General features: G+C 41.3%; 1 long non-coding RNA gene across 1 annotated transcript; it reads left to right on the top strand.

Moving 5' to 3' along the window:
* The first annotated feature begins 354 nt into the window (after nt 1-354).
* LOC137344695 (uncharacterized) lies at nt 355-5,736 on the top strand. Its single transcript, XR_010968440.1, has 3 exons — nt 355-471; nt 2,356-2,467; nt 5,707-5,736. It is a non-coding gene; the product is annotated as an uncharacterized lncRNA (long non-coding RNA).
* The last annotated feature ends 6,068 nt before the right edge of the window (nt 5,737-11,804 follow it).

The raw sequence follows: 11,804 nt of genomic DNA, 5'->3' as shown, positions 1-11,804 counted from the left end.
TTTATCTTATCTATTTATAATCTGAAAATCCAGCACTTAGCTGAATTTAGAGTGCCAGCTCAAGCAATAATAGAACCAAGAATCACATTTATTTTGTGATCTACCATAGATTGGCATTTTATTATCTTTCTCTTAACTTTTAAATGTTTGGTGAGCCCACTACAAAGCCTTGCAGTAAAGTAGACTTTAGCTAACTTGTGTGTTTTTTTTTCTCCTTGAAGGCCCAGTTTGCTTGTATCAGTTGAATGCATAATCTGTGTAAACAACAGATAAATTCTAACTTCACAATACCAAAGTTGAACCACTAAAGCTCAAGCGTTCAAAACAGCTAATGTTCTGTCAGTTATGTGTGCGATCAGTTCCCAACCTGGCTGTCCAATGATGATTATCACCGATTGTAATATTTATTATTTTTAATGTTGCTCTATTCCCTCCATTTGCAGGCCACACCATTTCCTTTTTTTTAACCAGGTGGGTAAGGCAGGTTAAGTTACAGATGTTTCCCAATTGTGGCCATTATTATTCTGTGATCACATCACAAGAGAAGCAATTCAAGCAGGGTCAGTCAACCATGCGGTCAGTCAGGCCAGTTGCTCATCCCAAGAATTTTTTTTGTGTAGTGCTCCATCTAGTGACCCAGATGGTAAATCCGTGTAATGGAGACAGGTAAATTCACTGTGATGGGCAGCCCTGTGACTGAAAATTATCTCTGTGGGTTGCAGTCAAATATTTAATCAATTGAACAACCTGAAGGCTTTTCTCTTGGTTAAAGTAGTGACCGTTCTTTCTATCCTACAATAATTTCTGTTTACTGTAGCACGTAGCACACTGCAGTTATATCTGTTCTGTTTAATTTATGCCAAGTTTAAAGAACGAACTGTGTAGGTGCGCAATGCAGATACCAGCATAGTGATATCTCACCACAGTGGTGTTCTTTGCTCTTTAAATACGAGCTTTAGACTCTTGGTCCTGTATCAGTTTGGTCTATATTTAATCAAGTGCAAAATTTCTGGACACTGTGGGGAGGTTGAAATCAATGATGGATTTACTATTGAATAAAGAGTCCAATGTAAATGCAGCTCACGTGGATGCCTGACGACTGAGTCACGGAGCTGAATTTAAATCAGAATTGAATCAGGAGCTGGGTCCTAGTCTATTTTTTCTGTCTTTATCACTGCTGGATGATGAGCAAGATAAACAACCTGAAATAATTGAAGCAAAATAAATAAATAAGTGAATAGTATCAAACTGCGAGCTGACATGCTCCCAAGGGTTTCCATAACCTCGGTTAAACCATTGCCTCAAGTGCTGGTCAATGTGTTCCTCTTGTCACTCTCATTAATACTAGCCTGCAGCTGTCTCACAATCTCACTGTGCAGGTTGACATGAGGTAACACAAATGCCTCCTGAGTCCTTTTTTCTCCAGTGCAGCCTGTCAGCCGCAGTCACTGTGCGAAACCTCTGACTTGGGATTTGAATCTTTAAAGCCCTGCAGTAGATTTCCTGCATCCAGTGGTTAAATATAACAAAGCTCGCATGTTTTGACTTATTTATAGCTTAGCCCTTGAAGGCCTTGGAAGCCTTGACAGTAGTGTTTCAGTATCCTGCCACTAAATATGACAGGGTTAGCATACAATATTAATTCAGACATTGACACTGCCATCCAAACCTTTGAAGCATTTACTTGATATATTAACGGTGATTTATGCAGGAAATATTGTAAAAGAAAAAAATGTTCTTTGTGTTTATCATTTTTGGGAGTGAAATTTGCTTTGCAATTTTCAAACAACTTACTGAAATTGAGGCTCCATAAATACCCAATATCGAAACTTATTTGGAATTATGAACGATGCAGAATTAAAGTACAATCCTTAACTCATAACAATCTCAACATTATTTCAAATGCTGCATTTGTTTTATTTCAAGCATAGATGACATCCAACTTGGTTTTTAGTATCCCAAAACTCAAACCTTTATTTATTACACACTCACCCTTAATTTTTATTTTATTCACTTCTCTAGTTTCTTTCAGAACACTTAAATTGAGAAGGTAGGAGGGAAACTTGCTCCCATCTAATTTTTTTCCAGCTGGACGGCTGTGCAAGCTGACTCTCCAATTTTCCTCTCACAGTTTGAGCATAGGTAAACGCAGAGATGGAATTTACATCACACCGCTCTATAACCGCTCTACGGCATCATCAGATCACAAACAATATTACTTGCATTTATATTGCACCTCATCATGTCAAAATGTTTTAAAGCACTTCAGACAAGGAATTCTTTTTTTGCAGTGAACGTTAGTTAGGCAGCAGGCTTGACGTAAATGACAAGTTAATTTGTCTTTTTGTTTCACAGTATTGGCTCAAGGAAAAAAGCTGGCCAGGGCACCAATGAGGCGATTTTAACTATCAGGCAGCTGGCCAGTGGAATATTAGTTGGCCCAGACACCGATCCAGCCAGCAGGAAGGTAGGTCTGCGGGGGGTTCGGCAATCACGGGGTGGGGGGGGGTGCTGCTGTGAGCCTGGGATGGCAGCGGCCCACATTATTCTTGTGGAGCCTGGAAGAGCAATCTTGCTTCTGCTGGTGCCACAAAAATAATTTTAGACTTACCTTTTTGAGGCCTCTTCCTTTTGACTGCCAGTAGGCCTTCAAAACTGCGTTTGAGTCCTATGTATAATCATAGGATCCAAATTTGCATAAATTAATCAGGCTCTCACCTGATCCAGAAGAGTGCCTGGGCAACACATAGGAAGGTCTGAGTTAAAATGGCGGCTGAGGGGGAACAGAGCGATAAGTTGGCCACCTTGATTTTAATTCCATTACCACCCCATTTCTAACAGGGAAAGGGAGTTAAAATCCCCCCTCAGGAGAAATATTTGCTCTTCAAGTAATGCCATGGAATATTTAACGTCTACCAGGACTGCCAGAATTAGCAAACTGTGGGGGTAATTTTGATTTTGTGCAATAGTGTAAAACGGGCGATGCGAATCAGCAACCTATTTTACATCTCTCCAAATTTTTATTTGCAATTAAAGTCACCCATTTTACACGATCCTACAAAGTCAAAATTATCCCCACAATATCAATTTTGCATCTCATCTGAAGGATGTCACCTCTGACAAACCAAGCATTCCCTGAGTACTATATTGGAGTGTCAGCCTACATTATGATTTCAAGTGCTGGTATAGAACTCAAAGTCACAACCTGCTGACCCAGAAACAAGAGTGCTATCAACTGAGCCAAGAATGCACATGCCTTTTAATGTTGTGCAGTTCACTGATGTGGTTTGAGAAAAGTAGTATGATTTCTAGGAAATTCATGTAATAAGTGAAATTTCTGTTAAAAATATTCAGCCAAAAGAACAGAAATATTTGACAGAAAGCCACTTATGATGTGGGTTCTACAGTTTTAGAAACAGCTGTGAAAGCTCAAAATGAATATAATCAATCAATATCTGCGTTATTTACAAGAGCTAGGAGTGCCAACAAATAGTTGGGTTCATGACATTGGCAACAAGAATGTGAGTAAAGGACCTTGGCTCTTTGGTGGCATTTAGTGTGGTATAGTGTCAGCTGGACTAGCTAAAGATTTGACTGTGACCTATGCCTTATAGTGCCCAGTTCAACACTGGCGCATCCTCTGATAAATGGGTGTGGTTGTATAACCTGGATGGAAGGAAAATAGTATATTCACAGTGCGCTTCTGCTACTACTGCATGGCCTTGTGGATGGTCCTTAGTCAACATTGGTTGGTTTGGTAGGGTATTCATTTCTGCATTTCGACCACTGTAACTTCTGCAGAAGATCGGCAGAAAGCCTGAAGAAACAGAGTAAACAGTGTGGAAGTTAATGGCAGTAATGTTTTTGATCAGATTCCCACTTACGTCAAGCACAATGATCTTCTCATGACCACTTTCACAGGATCAATATTTCACACACATGTAATAACACATAACCAAATTAGTTTAAATGCAAACTTAGCGCCCCTGTTGGTCTAGTAGGCAAAGATATCACCTGTGTAATACTAAGCCGTACAGAACAGAAACTCCCAGGCTGCCGAGCTCGTTGATTTCAGCCAACGCAGGATTAAAAGCATTTCAATTGTTAGGATGCAAAAAATCAGACAGGGTTCCTGCATTTGTTTGCTGTCCATCAACTCCAGCTCAAACATGTGCACATATATATAGACTTTGGGAAAGAACAGGACTTAGTTGTGATGTCCCCTGCACTCAAATAGCATGCTACCAATCACTGTCTGCACTTATGGATGAAGCACTACAGGACTGCTTGAGCCTACAGAACTGTACCCCAGCAAGGGTTAGAGTTTTCAGGAGAGTTTGGGGGGGTGGGGATTGTGAAAACAAAAGTACCTATTAAAATATTAAAAGTTTTACGTCTGCACGTACTTCCAGTCCACAAACTTTACTCCTGTTGTAAACTTTTTCCTTTATAAATTCCCAAGTCCCACATTTTACTAGAATGGTTCCAGGGATGAGGGACTTTAGTTACGTGGATAGACTGGAGAAGCTGAGGATGTTCTCCTTAGAGCAGAGAAGGATAAGAGGAGATTTGATAGAAGTGTTCAAAATCATGAAGGGTTTAGATAAAGTAAATAAAGAGAAAATATTCCCAATGGCGGAAGGGTCGAGAATCAGAGGACACAGATTTAAGGTGATTGGCAAAAGAAGCAAAGGCGACATGAGGAAAAACTTCTTTGCGCAGCGAGTAGTTATGATCTGGAATGCGCTGCTTGAAAGGGTGTTGGAAGCAGATTCAATTGTGGCTTTCAAAAAGGAATTGGATAAATACTTGAAGGGAAAAAATTTGCAGGGCTACACGGAAAGAGCAGGGAAATGGAACTAACTGGATTGCTCTTACAAAGACCTGGCAAGGGCTCGATGGGCTGAAAGGCCTCCTTCTGTGCTGTAACCATTCTATGATTTTATGATTTATAATAGAAGCTGACTATGTAAAATCGTTATGCTATAATTATGCCCTCCTGCCACTGTCGGACTGTCAGCTGTGGCTCAGTTGGTAGCACTCTCGCCTCTGAGTCAAAAGGTTATGGGTTCAAGCTCAACTCCAGACACTTGAGCACAAAATCTAGACTGACACTCCAGTGTAGTACAGAGGGAGTGCTGCACTGTTAGAGGGTGCTGTCTTTCAGATAAGATGTTAAACCGAGGCCCCATCTGCCCTCTCAGGTGGATGTAAAAGATCCCATGGCACTATTTCAAAGAAGAGCGGGGGAGATCTCCCCAATGTCCTGGTCAATATTTATCCCTCAACCAACATCACTAAAACAGAGTGATCTAGTCATTATCACATTGCTGTTTGTGGGTCCTGGGCGGAACCCAAACTGAGTATTGGTGAGTAGGTTATTGGATAGCACTGTCGATGACACCTTCTATCACTTTGCTGATGATTGAGGTTAGACTGACGGGGCGGTGATTGGATTTGTCCTGCTTTTGTGGACAGGACATAACAGGGCAATTTTCCACTTTTTCCACACACAATCAACTAGCATCTAAATAAGGCAAGCTTAAGTTCCAGCACCAAGAGGTGAAGCAAAACATCTCGCCAGTGATGGGGAACTCCCTGCATTGTTTCACTTCTATGAATGATGTGTTTTCTTTTTTCATTCTGTTTTTAAAAAAACTGCCACAACTGATCATCGCTAGTGAAACATCTTCAAATTATTTCCAGGTCTATCTATTTCATTTTCACATCGTTCACCTGATGAAGGAGGAAGCCTCCGAAAGCTTGTGAATTTAAAATAAAATTGCTGGACTATAACTTGGTGTTGTAAAATTGTTTACAATTGTCAACCCCAGTCCATCACCGGCATCTCCACATCATGAAACAATGGAGAAGGTGAATCTTTTGGAAGAAGGCACATCAATCCTGTCACTGTTTAATGAGTTAATCCTTTGTATCGATCATTCTTTTCTTATTTCCATAGTAACCTCGGGGAAATTAGTGCCCCGTGAAGTGTTCCTGTCTGTTGGGAGAAGACTGCGCTAGAAGTGCTGAGAGATCTTGGTCTGCATAGCTACTCACGCATATTTCCCTGTAAAAATGACAATTAAGATTATGAATGAGTGCTGCTGTGATATTTTTAGTCATTGTTTTGCTACTTGGCTGCAACTGCCTTGTTGAAGCATGCAGAGCAAGATTTTTACTCCCTTTTGTATTGCAATTAAGTGGGGTGAATGCCATAGTGTACAACATTACAGTTGGTACTGATACAAAGCACCATGGAGGATGATTTCCTTTGTTTGCTATTTGTAATAAAATCATAAACACATTGGAGGCAATTTTAGCCTAACCTGCCCATCAGAAAACTGACGAGATCGGGTGCAGCGCTGGTTATACGCCCCGCCCGATTTTAGCCTCCATTGTGGAGGTGTTCTACCAATCCCAGGGGTTTCCCGCCTGGCGAGTTAAGTTAAAAATACCCCCTTTCTTTCCACCCTCCTATCAAGCAGTTTCTTCTTCATTTAACCTTGCTGTGAGGAGCCAGAAAATCTCATTTAATATTAAAATAGATATATGCAAATCCAACAAACTAGCAAGGCCCCAGATCCCCCCTGGGGTTGGGAGAGTTTTCGAAACCAACAAAGGATGACCAAAAAATTGATAAAAAGGGAGAAAATAGAATATGAAAGCAAACTAGCAAGAAATATAAAAACGAATTGTAAGAGCTTCTACAAGTATGTAAAAAGGATGAGAGTAGCAAAAGAAAATGTTGGTCCCTTAGAGGCTGAGACAGGAGAAATTATGATGGGGAATCAGGAAATGGCAGATGCGTTAAACAAATATTTTGTATCTCTCTTCACTGTAGAAGACAAAAATAGCATACCAAAAATAGTAGGGAACCAAGGGGTGATTGAGAGTGAGGAACTTAAAACAATGAATATCACTAGAGAAAAAGCACTGGACAAACTAATGGGACTAAAAGTCAAAAAATCCCCTGGACCTGATGGCCTACATCCTAGGGTTCTAAAAGAAGTGGCTGCAGAGATAGTGGATGCATTGGTTATGATTTTCCAAAATTCTCTAGATTCTGGAACGGTCCCAGTGGCCTGGAAGGTAACAAATGTTACCCCGCTATTCAAGAAGAGAGGAAGAGAGAAAACCGGGAACGACAGGCCAGTTAGCCTGACATTGGTCATCGGGAAAATACTGGAATCCATTATTAAGGAAGTGGTAACAGGGCACTTAGGAAATCATAATATGATTAGGCAGAGCCAACATGGTTTTATGAAAGGGAAATTGTGTTTGACAAATCTATCAAGAGTTTTTTGAGGATGTAACCAGCAGTGTAGATAAAGGGGAACCAGCGGATGTAGTATATTTGGATTTTCAAGAGGCATTCGATTAGGTGTCACATAAAAGGTTGTTACACAAGGTAAGGGCTCATGGGGTTGGGAGTAATATATTAGCGTGGATAGAGGATTGACTAAAGGACAGAAAACAGAGAGTAGGGATAAACAGGTCATTCTCAGGTTGGCAGTCTGTAACTAGTGGGGTGCAGCAAGGATCGGTGCTTGGGCCTCAGCTATTTACAATCTATATTAATGACTTAGTTGAAGGGACCGAGTGTAATGTATCCAAGTTTGCTGACGATACAAAGCTAGGTGGCAAAGCAAGCTGTGAGGAGCACACAAAGAGTTTGCAAAGGGATATAGACAGGATAAGTGAATGGGTGAGAAGGTGGCAGATGGAGTATAATGTGGGGAAATGTGAGGTTATTCACTTTGGTAGGAAGAATAGAAAAACAAAATATTGTTTAAATGGTGAGAAACTATTAAATGTTGGTGTTCAGAGAGACTTGGATGTCCTCGTACAAGAAAAAAAAGGTTAGTATGCAGGTACAGCAGGCAATTAGGAAAGCAAATGTCATGTTGGCACATATTGCAAGGGGGTTGGAGTACAAGAGTAAGGAAGCCTTACTACAGTTGTACAGGGCTTCAGTGAGACCACACCTGGAGTACTGCATACAGTTTTGGTCTCCTTATCTAAGGAAGAATATACTTGCCTTGGAGGTGGTGCAACAAAGGTTCACTAGATTAATTCCTGGGATGAGCCGGTTGTCCTATGAAGAAAGGTTGAGTAGAATGGGCCTATACTCTCTGGAGTTTAGAAGAATGAGAGGTGATCTCATTGAAACATATAAGATTATGAGGGGGCTTGACAGGGTAGATGCTGAGAGATTGTTTCCCCTGGCTAGAGAGTCTAGAACTAGGAGGCATAGTCGCAGGATAAGGTGTTGGCCATTCAAGACTGAGATGAGGAGGAATTTCTTCACGCAGAGGGTTGTGAATCTTTGGAATTTTCTACCCAAGAGGGCTGTGGATGCTGAGTCATTGAATATATTCAAGGCTGAGATCAATAGATTTTTGGACTTCAGGGGAACCAAGGGATATGGGGATCGGGCAGGAAAGTGGAGTTGAGATTGAAGATCAGCCATGATCTGATTGAATGGCAGTGCAGGCTCGAGGGGCCATAAGGCCTACTCCTGCTCCTATTTCTTATGTTCTTATTCAATCGCTGTTCTGTACTGTGTTGCTGATCTCAGTTGGGCAGTAATGGGAACATTGCATTTAGCTTAGGTTAGGGAGAAGAGAAATTCCTGATCACTATCCATAATCCTTGCTGGAAAGCATACAGGTGAAGAAAGGATTGAGTTGTGATGCTGCCAGAATTGAAAAGCCTGTTGACATTCATGCCTTTTAATTTTTAGCTCATCCCAAGCTAAGAAACGTAGTGATAAATTACAAAAAAGGGATGTAACGTCCAGCTGGTTGAGACACTTATAAGTCACTACCTTTCACCTCTGGCACCTAGGGTGAAGATCAGCTCACAAACAGGAGATGAAAGTCTCCACTCACTGCCAGCTGTTAAGGACAATAATTGAGTAAACATCTGGCAGTTCAGTCTATGATCATGAATCCATTACACAAACCTCCCTCAGACTGTCCTTGGGGCACATTCTAACTCACCAAGAAGTATTTAACACTATCTCCAGATGTAGATTGTAACAATTTCCATTTTTCATTGGCAACTTATCCAGTGAAAGTGAAGGCAGAGTACGTTGTCTTCAGTTCATTTATTGCTGTGAATTCTTCAGCTGTACAAATGTTGGCAAGGGTCCTCCAACTGACTAAGGCTCCTATTTTAGACAGGAATAAGTTGTCAGATGCAATAAGGCAGATACAATGTGATTTGTTGATGTGTCCTCCCTTCCACCTATCACCCCCTCCAGACAACCCAAATGATATAGCAGAGAAGGTTTAGTTTGTGTTACCCCCACTAACAGAGTCTTTAATCTTGATACAAAATAAACAAAGATGACATGCACCATTGACTCTACACAACACAGTTGGCTGAGTGTTGTAACCTTTTGAAAGCTACAGTAGTCTTTCTACGCCATAAAAAACAGAACACGACATTTGCACAAAAATGCCATGAATCAAAATTTTCATCATTTCTGTGCATTTCTCTCATTTTAATGTATAATATGCGGCATGTTAAGTTAAGAAGAAAATCTTCTCCACAAATCTTGAACTCTGCCAGTATAGCTAATTATTTAGGATGGATCCAAAGTTAGAGGCTATCAAATTGTCCACTGCAATCAAACACACTTGCAAAATTCAGACTTACCTAGTAAAGTTAAAAACATCACCTCTTGCAAAAATGGAAAATTATTTGTATTCTGAAATATAGAACTACATTCAGAATATACATTGAACTTACAACAAGAAAACAGGCCATTCGGCCTAACCAGTTCATGTCAGTACTCTTACAACATTTTTTCCATTACACTTACAAGAGTAAACAGAATAATCTGGCATATATTGCTGAGGAGTGAAATTGAACATGTCTTTCTGTCTGCAACCTGGATGATTCCACTTCATGCGCAGTGAAGGAGCCAACACAGTAAGCTAAATAGTGTTATTCTTCTCTCTGATGGTTTAGTGAGGGAGTCTCCAGTTGTTGGCAGGCTAATGGAGGTGTACGTGTCCTTTTTGCCTACAGTCTAGTGGTTGAAAGGAGGTTGTGCACCATTCTATGTTTGTAGCATTGCCATTTTGTTTCACAAATATCAAATTGGATGAGCTCAGAAGGCAAAAATGCTCAACATCTGGAATCCTCATCTGTATTCTCTGCGCAACAAACCTATAAAGTATCAATACATTATAGGGGTGATCTTCAAATGGCCTCACCCATATCCACAATTTCCCTTTATGCACAGTCAGTAGGAGAAGCTCCTTGGTGGCAGTCCAAGCTCAGAAAATGATCCCTGCTAACACATTTATTTTAAAAATTACTTTAAAAAATTTTTGGTGCCTTTATCCATGGAAGCACCATATTAATCAAAGAGCCTTTCATATAGAACCAATTTATGGCGTGATATTAATTTTCAGGAGAAAAGGTCTGCAACTATCTGAGACAGTTTGCCATTGATTTCAGAGCTTTCATGCTTATGAAGGTGAAAAATGTCAGAGCTTGGAGTGGAAACCTACTTTTTCCATATTAGTACACTATTGTCAACATCAGGCACTACCAGGTCAGGTATTACATGGTCAGCTGCAAAGCAAAAATCCCTGTAATTGCTTCAACAACAAGGGGGAAATTTCTCTGGCTGCATTGTACAGCAAAATCATAAACACATTTTTTATGAATACATTTACAGTATTGTTTTAAAGAGTGACCAGAGCAGTTCTTAATGCTGATCTCAGAGGAATGGTCCCTATCTCACTGGGACTGTGAATCCTTTCTACTTCCTACATCAGGCATCATTATAGCTTCTCTTGTGAGAATGCCATTTGTGCCAAATTCTGTGCACCCGTGCCCACCGGGTTGAGGCTGCTGACAACTAATTTCACATGATGCAGGTTGGTATGGGGGAAGGTGGAATGGGGGGGAGAGGGAATGGGGGGGAGAGGGGAACGGGTGGGGGGGGGGGAACGGGTGGGGGGGGGGGGAGAACAGAGGGGGGAAGGCGGGGAGGAAGGCAAGATTGTCATCCAGGCAGTCTGTGCTGGATTTGGGCTTCAGTCCCAGTCCCACAACCAAGTCCAAATATGTCCTGCCAATTCGAAGGAGATGCTGATAGGGTTAGATGAAACAGGGAGGGAGGAGGCTCGTGTGGAGCAATCGGCATGGACCTGTTGAGCTGAATGGCCTGTTTCAGTGCTGTATATTCTATGTAATGTCTGCACACGCACACTTTCCAGCTGAGGTGATTGAACAGTGATCGGGAAGAGCAATCCTGGTACTTTTTTCTCCTTAGTTCAAGTGCACCAAGTCCACCACTGCTTGACTGCGGTCAACTAACTCACACGCCAAGGATCAAACATGGGTCCCTCTGGGACCTTGCAGCTCAGTACCAAATACCTGTAGTGCATTTCCACATGCGAATCAGGGCAACTCCTGCCATTGATTTCAGTGAGATAAACGATGGAATAGCTTTGCAATGGCTCACATCGACTGCAACTACGGTAGGAAGAACGAGGAGAGGCAATATAAATTAAAGGGTACAATTCTAAAAGGGGTGCACAAATCTTTGAAGGTGGCAGGGCAGGTTGAGAAAGTGGTTAAAAAAGCATACAGATAAGAACATAAGAAATAGGAGCAGGAGTAGGCCATCCGGCCCCTCGAGCCTGCTCCACCATTCAACAAGATCATGGCTGATCTTCGACCTCAACGTCATTTTCCTGCACCATCCCCATATCCCTTGATGCCTTTAATATCTAGAAATCTATCGATCTCACTTTTGAATGTACTCAATGACTGAG

Source organism: Heptranchias perlo, chromosome 27 (genome assembly GCF_035084215.1).
Source record: "Heptranchias perlo isolate sHepPer1 chromosome 27, sHepPer1.hap1, whole genome shotgun sequence".
In the NCBI taxonomy this organism is placed as follows: Eukaryota; Metazoa; Chordata; class Chondrichthyes; order Hexanchiformes; family Hexanchidae; genus Heptranchias; species Heptranchias perlo.
This window is presented reverse-complemented; position numbering and strand designations above follow the sequence as displayed.